Here is a 15,923-nt window from a genome sequence, read left to right as displayed (position 1 = left end):
GCCATAGGCGTACCTTTTATTAAAGAAAATGGCAAAAAAAAAGCATAGGCCTACCCCTTGTTAGCATAACATAGTCAATTGTCTGCCCTGCATACAGAAATAAACATTAGGATATCTTAAAGTATCTTGGAAATATAGACCTGGAAACACAGAGCTGCAATACACATTTTGGTAGACAACTTTCCAAGTCAAATGTGCTCATATTCAGTGGTGTATGGTCCTGCTTGATAAAAATAAGTAGTTACACGTTTTTTGATGTTGTGGCTATTGTAATTGGCTCCAAGGAAAACAAGCTCAGACATGGGCTCAGACATCAAAATTACATTTTTTTTGGGTCCAAGGTTCTTTAAAAGATTTTGTATCTTTAACCCCTAGTCTTGCAATTAAGTCAAAGGGGCAATCTCAGATTATATTTAGCCTCTAATCTAATATGGCATCCGAAAAATCAAATATGGCTGCCAAAATCAAATAACATTTGGTAAGAGGTTAAATCACCTGTAAATATGCATTTAGTAAATTAGGCATTTTTTCACACTCATGCCTATGAAGACTGTTGGTGTGAATCAATTTGATTCTGAATCCAATATGGCCGAGATCTTGTATGGCCAGATATAAAAGCAGCGACTTCACATTGCTGTTATAGAGCCTGATCTTAGTTTTGATGCTGTATACTTTTGAGCTCCATATGGGACGGAGTGGACTGAGCTCCATATGGGACGGAGTGGACTGAACTCCATATGGGACGGAGACGACTGAGCTCCATATGGGACGGAGTGGACTGAGCTCCATATGGGACGGAGTGGACTGAGCTCCATATGGGACGGAGTGGACTGATCTCCATATGGGACGGAGTGGACTGAACTCCATATGGGACGGAGTGGACTGAGCTCCATATGGGACGGAGTGGACTGAGCTCCATATGGGACGGAGACGACTGATCTCCATATGGGACGGAGACGACTGATCTCCATATGGGACGGAGTGGACTGATCTCCATATGGGACGGAGTGGACTGAGCTCCATATGGGACGGAGTGGACTGAGCTCCATATGGGACGGAGTGGACTGAGCTCCATATGGGACGGAGTGGACTGAGCTCCATATGGGACGGAGTGGACTGAGCTCCATATGGGACGGAGTGGACTGAGCTCCATATGGGACGGAGACGACTGAGCTCCATATGGGACGGAGTGGACTGAGCTCCATATGGGACGGAGTGGACTGAGCTCCATATGGGACGGAGACGACTGAGCTCCATATGGGACGGAGTGGACTGAGCTCCATATGGGACGGAGTGGACTGAGCTCCATATGGGACGGAGTGGACTGAGCTCCATATGGGACGGAGTGGACTGAGCTCCATATGGGACGGAGTGGACCGAGCTCCATATGGGACGGAGTGGACTGAGCTCCATATGGGACGGAGTGGACTGAGCTCCATATGGGACGGAGTCGACTGAGCTCCATATGGGACGGAGACGACTGAGCTCCATATGGGACGGAGACGACTGAGCTCCATATGGGACGGAGTGGACTGAGCTCCATATGGGACGGAGTGGACTGAGCTCCATATGGGACGGAGTGGACTGAGCTCCATATGGGACGGAGTGGACTGAGCTCCATATGGGAGTGGAGTGGACTGAGCTCCATATGGGACGGAGTGGACTGAACTCCATATGGGACGGAGTGGACTGAGCTCCATATGGGACGGAGTGGACTGAGCTCCATATGGGACGGAGACGACCGAGCTCCATATGGGACGGAGTGGACTGAGCTCCATATGGGACGGAGTGGACTGAGCTCCATATGGGACGGAGTGGACTGAGCTCCATATGGGACGGAGTGGACTGAGCTCCATATGGGACGGAGTGGACTGAGCTCCATATGGGACGGAGTGGACTGAGCTCCATATGGGACGGAGTGGACTGAGCTCCATATGGGACAGAGTGGACTGAGCTCCATATGGGACGGAGTGGACTGAGCTCCATATGGGAGTGGAGTGGACCGAGCTCCATATGGGACGGAGTGGACCGAGCTCCATATGGGACGGAGACGACTGAGCTCCATATGGGACGGAGTGGACTGAGCTCCATATGGGACGGAGTTGACTGAGCTCCATATGGGACGGAGTGGACTGAGCTCCATATGGGACGGAGACGACTGAGCTCCATATGGGACGGAGTGGACTGAGCTCCATATGGGACGGAGACGACTGAGCTCCATATGGGACGGAGTGGACTGAGCTCCATATGGGACGGAGTGGACTGAGCTCCATATGGGACGGAGTGGACTGAACTCCATATGGGACGGAGTGGACTGAGCTCCATATGGGACGGAGTGGACTGAGCTCCATATGGGACGGAGACGACTGAGCTCCATATGGGACGGAGACGACTGAGCTCCATATGGGACGGAGTGGACTGAGCTCCATATGGGACGGAGTGGACTGAGCTCCATATGGGACGGAGTGGACTGAGCTCCATATGGGACAGAGTGGACTGAGCTCCATATGGGACGGAGTGGACTGAGCTCCATATGGGAGTGGAGTGGACCGAGCTCCATATGGGACGGAGTGGACCGAGCTCCATATGGGACGGAGACGACCGAGCTCCATATGGGACGGAGACGACCGAGCTCCATATGGAACGGAGTGGACTGAGCTCCATATGGGACGGAGTGGACCGAGCTCCATATGGGACGGAGTCGACTGAACTCCATATGGGACGGAGTGGACTGAGCTCCATATGGGACAGAGACGACTGAGCTCCATATGGGACGGAGTGGACTGAGCTCCATATGGGACAGAGACGACTGAGCTCCATATGGGACGGAGTGGACTGAGCTCCATATGGGACGGAGTGGACTGAGCTCCATATGGGACGGAGTGGACTGAGCTCCATATGGGACGGAGTGGACTGAGCTCCATATGGGACGGAGTGGACTGAGCTCCATATGGGACGGAGTGGACTGAGCTCCATATGGGACGGAGTGGACTGAGCTCCATATGGGACGGAGTGGACTGAGCTCCATATGGGACGGAGTGGACTGAGCTCCATATGGGACGGAGTGGACTGAGCTCCATATGGGACGGAGTGGACTGAGCTCCATATGGGACGGAGTGGACTGAGCTCCATATGGGACGGAGACGACCGAGCTCCATATGGGACGGAGTCGACTGAGCTCCATATGGGACGGAGACGACTGAGCTCCATATGGGACGGAGTGGACTGAGCTCCATATGGGACGGAGACGACTGAGCTCCATATGGGACGGAGTGGACTGAGCTCCATATGGGACGGAGTGGACTGAGCTCCATATGGGACGGAGTGGACTGAGCTCCATATGGGACGGAGACGACCGAAAGCTCCTCTGTTTAGTCAGGCTTTGATGTATTTTTTTTGGCTTCGTTGTCGCTGCTGATTAGGCTTCAAACACCTTTAGCCTGCATATGCATATAAGAAGCCCTTGTTCATTTTAAAATGTGTTATTCTGTCTTTAAAGGGGTTTCAAAAGGCTCTTGGTATATCTAGCACTACGAGTGGCTCTGCCATGCCTCTGGTGTTTGAATAGCTCAAGCCAACTAGTTGTTCAATGTGTGTTCATGTTTTAATCTCATTCACTCAACAATGGGGCGATTCCACTAAATCTACACTGAACAAAAATAGAAACGCAACATGCAACAGTTTAAAAGATTTTACTGAGTTACAGTTCATATGAGGAAATCAGTCAATTGAAATAAATTCATTAGGCCCTAATTTATGGATTTCACATGATTGGGCAGGTTTGCATGGACACACACACACTTGGGAGCCAGGCCCACCCACTGGGGAGCCAGGCCCAGCCAATCAGAATCCTTTTTCCCACAAAAGGGCTTTATTATAGACAGAAACCCCCCGCCTCCGCCACACAGGTAAAAAAGCTGGATGTGGAGGTCCTGGGCTGGCGTGGTTACACGTGGTCTGCGGTTGTGAGGCCCAGTTGGACATGAGTGTGTTCTAACAGGGTGAGGAGGCAAAGTAACCTCAGACCACGTGTAACCATGCCAGCCCAGGACCTCCACATCCAGCTTTTTTACCTGCGGGGCGGAGGCGGGGGGGGTTTCTGTCTATAATAAAGTATGACTGGCGGGGTATTGGGGCTGTGTGGTGATCAGTTTCCATTACTACAGTTCGCTATAGGCAGTAGGGATGTTATCTCAGCCTGAATGATGCTGGGGATACTCCTGTAGTGGGATGGTTGTGGTTGTCTGGTTGTGAAGGACAGTCTGTGAAAGGGCTGTCACAAAACAGACCTGCCCTTAGATCTTTCCAACAGCTAATTGGCCTGTGGATGGAGTTTTTCTATGTTGAATGTGGCAACAAAAAAAAAAAGTATTGCAGGTCACATCCTACATATTGCTTTATATTCCTTTGGAAGTCGGGTAGGATGATTATTTGGCCGATATTAACTGTGGATGGTTGGCGTTGTTTACGGTCTGGGGCAGGCCCAGCAGGAGATGTGGAGAGGGTGACCTCAGGCTACTTAGAGGTTAAATCAGAGTGTATCTAGGTCACGGGCTATGATTTTAAGAATCGTTGGTTGTGAGGGACATAGCACAACTCGACACACACATATATACATTTGTACGTGGGCTAACGTAATTGCAAGAGGAGGGGCTAAACATATAAAAGTCACAGAGGAACCTTTTGACTGGAATAAAAAGGACAGTTTTCAGTTTCTTTGAGCCCACTTTCCTTTGGAGAAAATTACAATAGCCACAACATTTAAAAAAAAACACGTGTAACTGCAATATTGGCCCACCAGCTTTCAACAAGGCATTATTCTACACTTTTTTTGAGTTTAGGGGGTGTTTTCCTTAGAGCTGATTACAATAGCAACATCATCAACACAAATGTTGCTGTATTTCTGTCAGGCAGCACTGAATGAGAGCACATTTGACTTGGAAAGTTGTCTATTGATCAGCTACCAAAAAGCGAAGTTTACATTCATCACGAATATTCATAGTTGGTATTTTCCGCCTGCTGTATCGCTGCGTTTACAGGTCTATATTTCCCAAGATGCTTTGAGATATCCTAATGCTGTTTGTTTCTGTATGCAGGGCAGACAATTCACTACTTTGTATTCTCAATTTGAACAATATCAGAGCAATATTGGGTTACATGAGCTTATGTGTCTCGTCTCGTCTCGTCCCCCCAATATTTTTATACAACCATCCATTTCAGATACAGTACCAGTGAAAAGTTTGGACACCTACTCATTCAAGGGTTTTTCTGTATTTGTACTATTTTCTACATTGTAGAATAACAGTGAAGACATCAAAACTATGAAATAACACATATGGAATCATGTAGTAAACAAACAAAAAAAAGAGTTAAATCAAAATATATTTTATTTTTGAGATTCTTCAAAGTAGCCACCCGTTGCCTTGATGACAGCTTTGCACACTCTTGGCATTCTCTCAACCAGCTTCACCTGGAATGCTTTTCCAACAGTCTTGAAGGAGTTCCCAAATATGCTGAGCACTTGTTGGCTGCTTTTCCTTCACTCTGCGGTCTGACTCATCCCAAACCATCACAATTGGGTTGAGGTCGGGGGATTGTGGAGGCCAGGTCATCTGATGCAGCACTCCATCACTCTCCTTCTTGGTAAAATAGCCCTTACACAGCCTGGCGGTGTGTTGGGTCATTGTCCTGTTGAAAAACAAATGATAGTCCCACTAAGCCCAAACCAGATGGGATGGCGTATCGCTGTGGTAGCCATGCTGGTTAAGTGTACCTTGAATTCTAAATAAATCACAGTGTCACCAGCAAAGCACCCCCACACCATAACACCTCCATGCTTTACGGTGGGAAATACACATGCGGATATCATCCGTTCACCCACACCGCATCTCACAAAGACACGGCGGTTGGAACCAAAAATCTCCAATTTGGACTCCAGACCAAGGACACATTTCCACCGGTCTAATGTCCATTGCTCGTGTTTCTTGGCCCAAGCAGGTCTCTTCTTATTGGTGTCCTTTAGTAGTGGTTTCTTTGCAGCAATTCGACCATGAAGGCCAGATTCACACAGTCCCCTCTGAACAGTTGATGTTGACATGTGTCTGTGTCTGCAATTTCTGAGGCTGGTAACTCTAATGAACGTATCCTCTGCAGCAGAGGTAACTCTGGGTCTTCCATTCCTGTGGCGGTCCTCATGAGAGCCAGTTTCATCATAGCGCTTGATGGTTTTTGTGACTGCACTTGAAGGAACTTTCACAGCTCTTGAAATGTTCCGTATTAACTGACTTTCATGTCTTAAAGTATTGATGGACTGTCGTTTCTCGTTGCTTATTTGAGCTGTTCTTGCCATAATATGGACTTGGTCTTTTACCAAATAGGGCTATCTTCTGTATACCCCCCCCCCTACCTTGTCACAACACAACTGATTGGCTCAAACGCACTAAGAAGGAAATAAATTCCACAAATTAACTTTTTAAGAAGGCACACCTGTTAATTGAAATGCATTCCAGGTGACTACCTCATCGTGGTGCTCTTAAAGCCGTCGTCTCAGTGGACTAGACACTAGACAAACCCTCTTCCATCCTGATAGGTTGGCGCTTCTGCACATGCTCACTCTGTGCCTGTTTCCCCATGTCTCCTGTCTGTCTGATATCTCCTGGTACCACTGTCCAATCTACAGCCCAAATGAGGACTCTTGTCAGAGGTTCATCCCCTTCATCGGGGTAAGTGGCTTTTTTTCCCCTTTCACCTTATTGTAGAGACGGATACATTTTTATCCTTCAACCTGATCATTTCAACTTGTGTCCATGGGTCCATATTTTTCACCCTGACCTCCCTCCCCAGATGGTGAACGTTGGAATGGTGGAACAGTCATCAGCGACATCAGGTTAGTGATGGGTTTCACACCAGTGGCTGTTTGCATGTTACTACTTTCATGTCGTCAATCAGAACTTTTTGATGTGATACTGTATTTATACTATATGGTTTCCTGGGCACCAATTAAACCTAATCCTGTACATTTCATCTAGGCATAGGTTTACTCTTGTGTCCCGGGAATCTGGCCCCTAATCTAATCTATCACGTGATGTAATTGTACCCCTGTGTGTTGTCCAGCCTGATGTAATTGTACCCCTGTGTGTTGTCCAGCCTGATGTAATTGTACCCCTGTGTGTTGTCCAGCCTGATGTAATTGTACCCCTGTGTGTTGTACAGCCTGATGATGATTGTGATCCCTGTGTATTCGTCAGGTGACTCGGACGATGCAGCTCCCATGGCGACGGCCCTCCTCTCCTCCACCCCTCCTCAGGTGTCCCCCGCCCTGAAGGAAGCCTCGCCCACCCCTCCTTCCTCCCCCTCTGTCCACAGCTCATACAGGTACAGTACAGGTACACCACCACAACTGCTTCTGGAGGAGTAGAGAAGATAACCGTCTGGGGGGGTTGAATAGTTTAGATTGTGGCGTCCATATTGTTCATTTCGCCAACGGATTTGATTTTCTACCTTTCCCCCCCCCCCATCTTGTACCATTCTCCCTTTTCTCCTCATGCCCCCTTCCTCCCTCTGTGGTGTGATGTCTGCTGGGTGTTGTAGTTCTCCCCAGGGGGAGCTGATGGGACTACAGGTTGACTACTGGGTGGCTCCCTGCCCGGCTGACAGGAAGAGGGACGTGGAGAAGAGGGACTCTTCCTCCTCCTCCTCCTCCTCTAAGAACACTCTGAAGTGTACGTTTCGCTCGCTGCAGGTCGGCAGGCTCCCCCAGGCCGGGGCCCAGCCGCAGACCACCATGTCCATGACCGTCGTCATGAAGGAGAAGAACAAGAAGGGTAAAGGTTATAAATAAAGTAAATCAAGTATCTTTATGGCTAAGAGCTGGGATTGACCGTAACGCTCCTCATGAAGGCCAACTGCAGACTCAACACAGACACACTAGTGTAGGGTTTCCCCGTGACACTCCCTTTAATGAATGGAATCACTCCTGTATATATTGTTATCACTGATTAGTGAAGCTATTCGAAGGACATGAATGAAATCACAATTATCTTGAAATGTAAAGCCCGAATCCTAACTTGAGTTTTTGCGAGAAAAAAATAAATAAAAAAAAACGTTTGTCGTCATCGTTGATTGTGATGATTAGCATTCACATCTTAAGTTAGGAATCCTGACTCTTCTGTTCTCTCTTCTCAGTCATGTTCCTGCCAAAGAAGACTAAAGACAAGGACATGGAGTCCAAGAGCCAGGTCATCGAGGGCATCAGTCGACTGATCTGCACAGCCAAGCACCAGCAGACCATGCTGAGGGGTAAGACTCCTCCTAATCTCCGGACCCAGACAACCAAATCTAGTCACGTTAGCATTCATGTGTTTACATCTGACTCGTTTTATACCCAAAAGAGTTTAGACCATCTTGTCTTTAAACAGATGCTGACAAGTCTATCTGATTCAGGTATTAAATAGATACCCAAGAACTAGTATAAGAACATGTATTGTGGGCCTCCCGAGTGCCGCTGCGTCACTACAGACCCGGGTTCGATCCCAGGCTGTGTCATTACCTGGTCGTGATCGGGAGTCCCATAGGGCAGCGCACAATTGGCCCAGTGTCGTCCGGGTTAGGGGAGGGTTTGGCCCCGGGGGGGGGGCTTTACTTGGCTCATTGCTCATCTAGTGACTCCTTGTGGCGGGCCCCGGGGCCCCTGCAGGCTGACTTCGGTCGTCAGTTGAACGGTGTTTTCCTCTGACACATTGGTGCGGCTGGCTTCCGGGTTAAGCGGGCGGGTGTTAAGAAGAGCGGTTTGGCGGGTCATGTTTCGTGGGACGCATGACTCGACCTTCGCCTCGACCCGATCCCTTTGGGGAGTTGCAGCGATAAGACAAGATCATAATCACGAAATTGGGGAGAAAAAGGGGCTAAAAATTAAAAAAAAATTGTATTGTAATATATTATATTCTGTGATTCAGGAATGTATGTATGTATGTGTATATATATATATATATATATATATATATATATATATATATATATATTATTATTATTATTATTTCATCTTCTCTCTTCTTCCAGTGCTGATTGATGGCGTGGAGTGGAATGATGTCAAGTTTTTCCAGTTGGCAGCACAGTGGTCGTCACATGTCAAACATTTCCCCATCGGGATCTTTGGACACACTAAAGGCCCTTATTAACAAGCCACGCATTTTCGACTGGTCCCAGATCTGTCTGTGCTCTTTCCAACTCCTATGGTCATTGTCAAGCCAAACGTTGGCAAGGCAGCACAAACAGATCTGGGACCAGGCTACGCACCCCGCTGTCTTAATTTAAGCCCCAGCTTTACCTATTGTTTAAGTTCATACTTCTTTTGTGTTTTCTTCTTCTTGTTGTTGTTTTTATATATTATAAAACTTCTCAAGGCAAGGCTGTCGCAAGGAGATTTAGTTCTCACCAAGCTTTTTAAACCCTGCTGATGTTTTATAGACTTTTGAAGAAGGAAAAAGATGAGCGGAAACCTAAATGAAATAATTGTTTGGAAAATGAACGACTTAACTCTTAACTAGCGATGCGCAAACCTCCGGCACCCTCCCTCCCCCACTTTGCTTTTTTTATGTGGCGAAGATGGATAGTTTCAAACACTTTCCCAGGCACGTCCTAATTCAAGATCACTTCGTAACCAAAGGCACTGAAAACGATGGACAACACAATAACATATGTTATCTTGTCAGCCTTGGAAGAAGTGGTCTGGATCCTCCACTGAAATGACTTTAACCACCCTAGACACCCCTAGTCCTGGGGTGTATTCACTAGGAACCAAAACGGAAGCAAACATAATGAAAACGGGACAGGAACCTACCAGAATGTGTCCAAAATAAACTATTTTTCGTTGCAAAACGTTTTGTTGCACTGCGGTTTGCTACGCTGTGCACTAATGAATACTCCCCTAATGTCAGTGGCTCCTGTTGTTGAAGCAGGCCACAGACCCTTTTCACTCATCGGAAGAAGAGTGAAATGTGCAATAGACTTAGCCTGAAATCCAGACCTGCTTTGTGCTATTTTTCCACTCCTTTTACTCTGTGTCATATGTTTGGCAATGACAAGGAGTGGCATGATTGCACAAACAGACAGGTACCCAGGCTACAATATACTGTATATGTCCTGTACATCCAATCGATTATATGTAAACGCAGCTCATAATTGAGATGGAACCGACCCTGCACTGACTAATGGTTGGTGCATCCCTTGCTCTCTCGCACTCTATCCTGTCCTCTTATCTTCTTCTTTAGAAAGGGAGCAGTGGACGTACCACCAGCCATCACCAAGCTATCCCAGAGAATATCTCATACATATCCCCTCCTTCTTTATCCGTCCGTCCTTGTAACCCCATCTCTTTATCTCACAACAACCACACACACACACACACACACACCTTCTGGCAGAACACTAGACATACAGTTAAGACTGCAACTCACAGATGACCTGATCCTACAGCCATTATATTTAGAGAATTGGGACAGTGACGTTTCTGCATTATGATGTATTTACACGACACCTCAACGTTCTATGGCAGCCATGTTAGCTCCCCATTAAACATTACATATGGAATATTTAAACAAAGCTATTCAACTGAATGTGTAGGATTAGAACAATATTCAGAATTCTAAATCTGTGGCTTTGTTTACCCGCTCCGGATGATAGTCTACTACTTCATGATGTAGAGGTGAATGTATACATTGATGAAAACCTTAATGTAAAGCACTTTTTTAAAAATGTTTAGGTCCATTCTAGAGGGTCAGTGTTTTTAAACCCCCCCCCCCCCCCCCCCCGGAAGAAAATGGGGTGGGACTACGTGAACTTGTCCAATAAGAAACTTGTTCGCAATGGCGCGTGCCACTAATGAATACACCACTGATGCAAACTAGCTGCAGATCACTAATGGCACATAGACAGGCATTATATGTAATCTGTCATATTTCTGAGCTGACCAGACATAAATAAATAAAAACAGTACGGTTAATTTAACGTGTGCATTAAAAAAGCCATACAATAAAACTGCACTGCGTCACTGCTGTGACATCAGATCGTCCCTTATTTTGCTTGGTCTCTTGGATGCCACTCAGTAAAACACTTAGTGCTATTTACAATACTAATTTCAAAACACTTTTTTAAAAAACAGTCGGGCTTCATCATATTTTCAGAAGTTAGAGAAGCTTTTTAAAAACTGTAGCAACCAAATTACTACTTATTTGTTGAAGTATTGTCAACCACTCCTTATGTAAACGTTGTACTAGTTAGTACAGTCCTTGGTGATACTTCCTCATAGTAACACTATGAAATACATTTATAGCCTACTGTTGTAGCAGCGATTTCATTGTGTGCCGAATATTTAAACCATTACCAAGATAATAATAATAATATGCCATTTAGCAGACGCTTTTATCCAAAGCGAATTACAGTCATGCGTGCATACATTTTTGTGTATGGGTGGTCCCGGGGATCGAACCCACTACCCTGGCGTTACAAGCGCTGCGCTCTACCAGCTGAGCTACAGAGGACCACAAGATGATTTCTTCTTGACGTACAGAAGTGCCTCGAAATGCCCCCAACCCTACCCTGCTCAGTATACCAGGGGGAGGTATCCCCCAACCCTACCCTGCTCAGTATACCAGGGGGAGGTATCCCCCAACCCTACCCTGCTCAGTATACCAGGGGGAGGTATCCACCTACCCTGCTCAGTATACCAGGGGGAGGTATCCCCCAACCCTACCCTGCTCAGTATACCAGGGGGAGGTATCCCCCAACCCTACCCTGCTCAGTATACCAGGGGGAGGTATCCCCCAACCCTACCCTGCTCAGTATACCAGGGGGAGGTATCCCCCAACCCTACCCTGCTCAGTATACCAGGGGGAGGTATCCCCCAACCCTACCCTGCTCAGTATACCAGGGGGAGGTATCCCCCAACCCTACCCTGGCTCAGTATACCAGGGGGAGGTATCCCCCCAACCCTACCCTGCTCAGTATACCAGGGGGAGGTATCCCCCAACCCTACCCTGCTCAGTATACCAGGGGGAGGTATCCCCCAACCCTACCCTGGCTCAGTATACCAGGGGGAGGTATCCACCAACCCTACCCTGCTCAGTATACCAGGGGGAGGTATCCCCCAACCCTACCCTGCTCAGTATACCAGGGGGAGGTATCCCCTAACCCTACCCTGCTCAGTATACCAGGGGGAGGTATCCCCCAACCCTACCCTGCTCAGTATACCAGGGGGAGGTATCCCCTAACCCTACCCTGCTCAGTATACCAGGGGGAGGTATCCCCCCAACCCTACCCTGCTCAGTATACCAGGGGGAGGTATCCCCCAACCCTACCCTGCTCAGTATACCAGGGGGAGGTATCCCCCAACCCTACCCTGGCTCAGTATACCAGGGGGAGGTATCCACCAACCCTACCCTGCTCAGTATACCAGGGGGAGGTATCCCCCAACCCTACCCTGCTCAGTATACCAGGGGGAGGTATCCCCCCAACCCTACCCTGCTCAGTATACCAGGGGGAGGTATCCCCCAACCCTACCCTGCTCAGTATACCAGGGGGAGGTATCCCCTAACCCTACCCTGCTCAGTATACCAGGGGGAGGTATCCCCCAACCCTACCCTGGCTCAGTATACCAGGGGGAGGTATCCCCCCACCCTACCCTGCTCAGTATACCAGGGGGAGGTATCCCCCAACCCTACCCTGCTCAGTATACCAGGGGGAGGTATCCACCTACCCTACCCTGCTCAGTATACCAGGGGGAGGTATCCACCTACCCTACCCTGCTCAGTATACCAGGGGGAGGTATCCCCCCAACCCTTCCCTGCTCAGTATCCCAGGGGGGAGGTATCCCCCCAACCCTACCCTGCTCAGTATACCAGGGGGAGGTATCCCCCAACCCTACCCTGCTCAGTATACCAGGGGGAGGTATCCCCCAACCCTACCATGCTCAGTATACCAGGGGGAGGTATCCCCCAACCCTACCCTGCTCAGTATACCAGGGGGAGGTATCCCCCAACCCTACCCTGCTCAGTATACCAGGGGGAGGTATCCCCCAACCCTACCCTGCTCAGTATACCAGGGGGAGGTATCCACCTACCCTGCTCAGTATACCAGGGGGAGGTATCCCCCAACCCTACCCTGCTCAGTATACCAGGGGGAGGTATCCCCCAACCCTACCCTGCTCAGTATACCAGGGGGAGGTATCCCCCAACCCTACCCTGCTCAGTATACCAGGGGGAGGTATCCCCCAACCCTACCCTGCTCAGTATACCAGGGGGAGGTATCCCCCAACCCTACCCTGCTCAGTATACCAGGGGGAGGTATCCCCCAACCCTACCCTGCTCAGTATACCAGGGGGAGGTATCCCCCAACCCTACCCTGGCTCAGTATACCAGGGGGAGGTATCCCCCCAACCCTACCCTGCTCAGTATACCAGGGGGAGGTATCCCCCAACCCTACCCTGGCTCAGTATACCAAGGGGAGGTATCCCCCAACCCTACCCTGGCTCAGTATACCAGGGGGAGGTATCCCCCAACCCTACCCTGCTCAGTATACCAGGGGGAGGTATCCCCCAACCCTACCCTGCTCAGTATACCAGGGGGAGGTATCCCCTAACCCTACCCTGCTCAGTATACCAGGGGGAGGTATCCCCCAACCCTACCCTGCTCAGTATACCAGGGGGAGGTATCCCCTAACCCTACCCTGCTCAGTATACCAGGGGGAGGTATCCCCCCAACCCTACCCTGCTCAGTATACCAGGGGGAGGTATCCCCCAACCCTACCCTGCTCAGTATACCAGGGGGAGGTATCCCCCAACCCTACCCTGGCTCAGTATAACAGGGGGAGGTATCTACCAACCCTACCCTGCTCAGTATACCAGGGGGAGGTATCCCCCAACCCTACCCTGCTCAGTATACCAGGGGGAGGTATCCACCAACCCTACCCTGCTCAGTATACCAGGGGGAGGTATCCCCCCACCCTACCCTGCTCAGTATACCAGGGGGAGGTATCCCCCAACCCTACCCTGCTCAGTATACCAGGGGGAGGTATCCACCTACCCTACCCTGCTCAGTATACCAGGGGGAGGTATCCACCTACCCTACCCTGCTCAGTATACCAGGGGGAGGTATCCCCCAACCCTACCCTGCTCAGTATACCAGGGGGAGGTATCCCCCAACCCTACCCTGGCTCAGTATACCAGGGGGAGGTATCCCCCCAACCCTACCCTGCTCAGTATACCAGGGGGAGGTATCCCCCAACCCTACCCTGGCTCAGTATCCCAGGGGGAGGTATCCCCCAACCCTACCCTGCTCAGTATACCAGGGGGAGGTATCCCCCCAACCCTACCCTGCTCAGTATACCAGGGGGAGGTATCCCCCCAACCCTACCCTGCTCAGTATACCAGGGGGAGGTATCCACCAACCCTACCCTGCTCAGTATACCAGGGGGAGGTATCCCCCAACCCTACCCTGCTCAGTATACCAGGGGGAGGTATCCACCAACCCTACCCTGCTCAGTATACCAGGGGGAGGTATCCCCCAACCCTACCCTGGCTCAGTATACCAGGGGGAGGTATCCCCTAACCCTACCCTGCTCAGTATACCAGGGGGAGAAATGTATTATTCCAAATAGTCTACGACTCCTATGGTATACGTCTCAATTATCTCTCCTTCCTCCTGAAGTGTGCACTCTTTCACTACTCCCCACAAATCTAAAAGCATTGGATTGGTGTAGGCGCGGGTTAGAGGGAGTTTTCCATATCCTGTTTATCTTGGGAAAATGGATTGTAATGAATGGAAGGTTCCCTTATTAAAATAATAATATGTATTGTTGTGTTTTTTTTAAGACTACCACTGTAATCCCAATGTCGGGAATGAAAAAACTACACACTACAATGTGTGCTTTTGATTTACTTATTTAAAATGTGATATTAATCTTATTTAGGTTGTGTTTGTTATCTGTGAGTTTTTTTTTTTTTTTTTGTGCAAAATCAAGTGACAGTAATGTTTAATTTATTATTATGGTCAGCCAGCTTTGCCAAATGTGATATCATTAAAAAAAACATGTTGTCCAATGCATGGTTCAAGTGACGTGAATTATGTAGGCATATTATTGGGAGGCAACTTTGTCAAAGTTGGCTAATTGACTTGAATGGGGGGGGGCATCCCAAGGACCCCGGATAGCGGGACGGGTTGCGAGGTAAAAATATTTTTATTTTTATTTCACCTTTATTTAACAAGGTAAGCCAGTTGAGAACAAGTTCTCATTTACAACTGCGACCTGGCCAAGATAAAGCAAAGCAGTGCGATAAAAACAACAACAACACAGAGTTACATATGGGGTAAAACAAAGTCAAAAATAAAACAGTAAATATACACTGCTCAAAAAAATTAAGGGAACACTAAAATAACACATCCTAGATCTGAATGAATGAAATAATCTTATTAAATACTTTTTTCTTTACATAGTTGAATGTGCTGACAACAAAATCACACAAAAATTATCAATGGAAATCAAATTTATCAACCCATGGAGGTCTGGATTTGGAGTCACCCTTAAAATTAAAGTGGAAAACCACACTACAGGCTGATCCAACTTTGATGTAATGTCCTTAAAACAAGTCAAAATGAGGCTCAGTAGTGTGTGTGGCCTCCACGTGCCTGTATGACCTCCCTACAACGCCTGGGCATGCTCCTGATGAGGTGGCGGATGGTCTCCTGAGGGATCTCCTCCCAGACCTGGACTAAAGCATCCGCCAACTCCTGGACAGTCTGTGGTGCAACGTGGCGTTGGTGGATGGAGCGAGACATGATGTCCCAGATGTGCTCAATTGGATTCAGGTCTGGGGAACGGGCGGGCCAGTCCATAGCATCAATGCCTTCCTCTTGCAGGAACTGCTGACACAC

The sequence above is a fragment of the Coregonus lavaretus genome, assembly GCF_964263955.1.
Source record: "Coregonus lavaretus genome assembly, contig: HAP1_SCAFFOLD_2760, whole genome shotgun sequence".
NCBI classification, from domain to species: Eukaryota; Metazoa; Chordata; class Actinopteri; order Salmoniformes; family Salmonidae; genus Coregonus; species Coregonus lavaretus.
The sequence above is the reverse complement of the archived record's forward strand: the minus strand, read 5'-3'. Positions refer to the sequence as shown.